At 45.7% G+C, this 4779-nt stretch overlaps 1 pseudogene; it reads left to right on the top strand.

Annotated features, from left to right (window-relative positions):
- Positions 1-2310: 2310 nt before the first annotated feature.
- LOC105514665 lies at positions 2311-3604 on the top strand (annotated as a pseudogene).
- Positions 3605-4779: the final 1175 nt, after the last annotated feature.

The following is a 4779-nucleotide window of genomic DNA, read 5'->3' as shown; positions in this document are numbered from 1 at the left end:
GACTGTGTCACAGACCAGCTCACTCATATTTGGCTGAGAATAAATCTCTTCAAGTATTTTACAGAGTTTGACTCTTCTCATCAACACTAATATCGCTATGTCATTAATTTCTAAATATATTGTAATTTCAAATTCACCATGTGCATTCTGAAATAAAAGAATTAAATTTCATTTTAAAATTGTAACGTATTTTAGATATTTTCTGTTTTCTGTTTCTCAATGTTCTGTCATGTGTGGATAACAAAGCCAATAAAATACTCTTCATAAGTCGTTTAGATTTATTTTCCCTTAGAGAAAAAATAATTTTGCAATATTTCTAAGGATAAATGGCAGGCAGGTTATTTTCCTTCATATGAACTCTCAAGAAAGGACGACTCGGCCAGGCACAGTGGCTCACGCCTGTAATCCCAGCACTTTGGGAGGCAGAGGCAGGTGGATCATGAGGTCAAGAGATCGAGACCATCCTGGCCAACATGGTGAAACCCCATTTCCACTAAAAATTAGCTGGATATGGTGGTGCACACTCTAGTCCCAGCTACTCAGGAGCTGAGGCAGGAGAATCACTTGAACCCGGGAGGCAGAGGTTGCAGTGAGCCGAGATCGTGGCATTGCACTCCAGCCTGGGCAACAAGAGTGAAACTCTGCCTCAAAAAAAAAAAGAAAAAAGAAAAAAGAGAGAGAGAAATAGAGGCTGTTCTGAATTTCAATGGCCAAGAGTAGTCCAACAGTCAGGGGCTTGGAGAAACAGGGAAGCCTAAGATTTGAGTAAGTCAACAAGCATTGTTCCCAGGATCAGTAAGAAATCCTTGATGAGACACACTGTGGGAATTTGGAGCTTTTTCTGATGTAAACAAAGAGGGTAAGCTTTGAAGTAAGCTGTGTCTAGGGAAAACAAAAACAAGGGACTGGGCAGGGGAGTGGTTTCCGGTGGGTTTTATTTATTTTTTTGCTTTTGCCCTAGAGGCCTCAAGAGGCCTGGAGAACATGTGCCCCTCTGGTGGTTTCTTCAATCTTTGATATTTCTTCAGCCCTTTACTAGGTTTACAGGGTTGTAATAAACTTCAACACTGTCACCACATATAACATAAAACAAAATTTAAAACATAATAAATACAGGCCGGGCGTGGTGGCTCACACCTGTAATTCCAGCACTTTGGGAGGCCGAGGTGGGCAGATGACCGGAAGTCAGGAGTTCGAGACCAGCCTCACCAATATAGAGAAACTCCATCTCTACTAAAAAAATACAAAATAGCCGGGCGCGGTGGCTCAAGCCTGTAATCCCAGCACTTTGGGAGGCCGAGACGGGCGGATCACGGGGTCAGGAGATCGAGACCATCCTGGCTAACATGGTGAAACCCCGTCTCTACTAAAAAATACAAAAAATTAGCCGGGCGACGTGGCGGGCGCCTGTAGTCCCAGCTACTGGGGAGGCTGAGGCAGGAGAATGGCGTAAACCCGGGAGGCGGAGCTTGCAGTGAGCTGAGATCCGGCCACTGCACTCCAGCCTGGGCGACAGAGCCAGACTCCGTCTCAAAAAATAAAAAATAAAAAATAAATACAAAAAAAAAAATACAAAATAGCTGGGCATGGTGGCACATGCCTGTAATCCCAGCTATTCAGGAGGCTGAGGAAGGAGAATCACTTGAACCCAGGAGGTGGAGGTTATGGTGAGCCGAGATCGCACCATTGCACTCCAGCCTAGGCAACAAGAGTGAAACTCTGTCTCCAAATGAAAAAATAATAATAATAAATACATGTGTACTATTTGAAAAATAGAACTAAAAATAATAGGAACAATAGTGAAATTGCCCCATACCTCAGTTTTTGAATGGAAGGAAAGGGTCTTGAGTGTTCATTGTGGCTGTGTGTTATTCATTCCTATCACATACAAGAGACATCAGTAATTATTGGAAGACATGGCTCTAAATCTCCAAATTCAGGGGTCTGTGTAACTGTTAAATTGAACAGAAACCTAAAGATATATTAAGAAAAATAGTGGGCTGGGCGCGATGGCTCACGCCTGTAATCCTAGTACTTTGGGAGACTGAGGCAGGCGAATTGCCTGAGTTCAGGAGCTGGACACCAGCCCCAGCAACATGGTCAAACCCCATCTCAGGTAAAAATACAAAAAATTAGCCAGGTGTGGTGGCATAGGCCTGTAGTCCCAGCTGATCACGAGGCTGAGGCAGGAGAATTGCTTGAACCCGGGAGGCAGAGGTTGCAGTGAGCCAAGATCGCACCATTGCACTCCAACCTGGGTGACAGAGCAAGACTCTGTCTCCAAAAAAAAAAAAAGAAAAAGAAAAATGGTGTTCCCTTTTCCATTTCTCTGCTGACCGTGAACAAACACACTCTCACAGTTTTATCAATTCTTTGGTAACAATTAGAAAATGCAAGCACTAGTTCGCATTGACAGCCCAGGGCCTGCGAATTCTCTGCTCTGAGCCCGTCCGGACTTCCCCAGTCCCAACTTTCTCTCCTTTGAAAACACTAAGACTAATGTCACTGCATTGGTTTTTACTAGAGTCAATCACCTGTCATGCCCGGAACAGGGATCGAACCCAGATTGCCCTTAGTCAAAATAATCACGAAGTGCACATCTATAAGAAGTACGGGAGCCAGTGGGTGAAAGCTTATGAACTCAGTGAGCACACTGGGCACATCACAGGTATTGACTGGGCTCCCAAGAGCGACTGCATCGTCACTTGTGGGGTAGCCTGCGATGCCTGTGTCTGGAGTCAGAAAGATGGTGTCTGGAAACCAACCCTGATGATCCTGAGAATTAATCGTGCAGCTGCTTTTGTGAAGTGGTCCCCCCTAGAGAACAAGTTTGCTGTGGGAAGTGGAGCACGACTCATTTCCGTTTGTTACTTTGAGTCCGAAATGACTGGTGAGCGAGCAAGCACATCAAAAAGCCGATTCGCTTACAGTCCACAGCTTGGATTGACATCCCAACAGCGTTTTGCTGGCAGCTGGATCATGTGACTTCAAATGCAGAGTGTTTTCTGCTTACATTAGAGGAGTGGATGAAAAGCCAGTCAGCATGCCCTGGGGCAGCAAGATGCCTTTTGGGCAGCTGATGTCAGAGTTTGGTGGCAGTGGCACTGGTGGCTGGGTCCACGGGGTCAGCTTCTCTGCCAGTAGGAGCCGCCTGGCCTGGGTCAGCCATGACAGCACTGTGTCTGTTGCTGATGCCTCAAAAAGTGTGCAGTTCTCAACTCTGAAGGTGGAGTTCCTGCCGCTCCTGAGTGCGTCATTTGTCTTGGACAACAGCGTCGTGGCTGCCGGCCATGACTGCTGCCCGGTGCTCTTTAACTATGATACCCATGGCTGCTCGACCTTCGCCTCCAAGTCAGACATTCCAAAACAGCATCCAACGCAACATGTCTGCCATGGAACGCTCCCGCAACATGGACAAGAGGGCCACGACTGAGGACGGCAACACGGCCCTGGAGACGCCGCACCAGAAGAGCATCACTCAAGTCTCTATGAGGTGGACAAGCAAGATTGTCGCAAATTTTGCACTACTGGCACTGATGAAGCCATGACAATTTGGGATTTCAAGACCCTCGAGTTTTCCATCCAGGTCCTCCAGATAATGTGAAGCTGAGTGAGCCTTTGCCACCCAGAATGACAAACTGTGGTCAACTGCAGCTGTGCCGTGGCACGATGGCGAGGAAGCCAGACCCAAGGAAACACTGAAAACACATATCATGCCAGTGCTGTGTGGTTTTACTTGAATATAAAATTAGTGAAAGTGTTGGTTTTTTAAAAGCAGTAAATTTTATTTTATTTATTTATTTATTTATTTGTGATTTCATTCCATTCTTGACCAAAGCTCCCCTTTAAGTAGTTTGTTATGGAAAATCGTCACACTAATTTAAAAGACAGGGTGTGGGAGATACGTAAATTGTCCACTAGAAAACTAAATAAAAGAACTAAATGTGGAAAAAAAAAAAAAAGAAAGAAAATACAAGCACTTAGGTCAGGTACAGTGGCTCACGCCTGTAATCACAGCACTTTGGGAGGCCAAGGTGGGCGGATCACCTGAGGTCAGGAGTTTGAGACCAGCCTGACCAACAGAGAGAAACCCCATCTGTACTAAACATACAAAATTAGCTGGGCATGGTGGTGCATGCCTGTAATCCCAGTTACTTGGGAGGTTGAGGCAAAAGAATTGCTTGAACCCAGGAGGTGGAGGTTGCAGTGAGCCGAGATCACGCCACTGCACTCCAGCCTGGGCAACAAGAGTGGGGAAAAAAAAATAAAAAAAAAAGAGGCCGGGCACTGTGGCTCACGCCTTTGGAAGCACTTTGGGAGGCTGAGGTGGGTAAAACACCTGAGGTCAGGAGTTCAAGACCAGCCTGGCCAACATGGTGAAACCCGTCTCTACCGAAAATAAAAAATAAAAAAATTAGCTGGGCGTGGTGGTGCGTGCCCATAATCCCAGCTACTCGGGAGACTAAGGCAGGAGAATCCCTTGAACCTGGGAGGCAGAGGTTACAGTGAGCCGAGACTGCTGGGTGACAAAGCAAGACTCCCTCTCAAAAAAAAAAAAAAGAAAAGAAAATACAAGCACTAATTCATACGTCAGATTCACGTCACATTCTCAAATTCATCTAAATTTTCTTGACATCCCTTTTCATACCAGTGGAGCCCTGATGGAGACACTTAACAGAAGTTTTTCTCTCTGTCAGAGAAATAAGCTGATGAGAATAAACTCAGTGAAGGTGAAAACTCCGTTGTTTTCTGTGACCTGGGGAAAAAGCTTAAGGTAAA

This window comes from Colobus angolensis, unplaced genomic scaffold (assembly GCF_000951035.1).
Source record: "Colobus angolensis palliatus isolate OR3802 unplaced genomic scaffold, Cang.pa_1.0 Scaffold25, whole genome shotgun sequence".
NCBI classification, from domain to species: Eukaryota; Metazoa; Chordata; class Mammalia; order Primates; family Cercopithecidae; genus Colobus; species Colobus angolensis.
The sequence above is the reverse complement of the archived record's forward strand: the minus strand, read 5'-3'. Positions and strand labels throughout refer to the sequence as shown.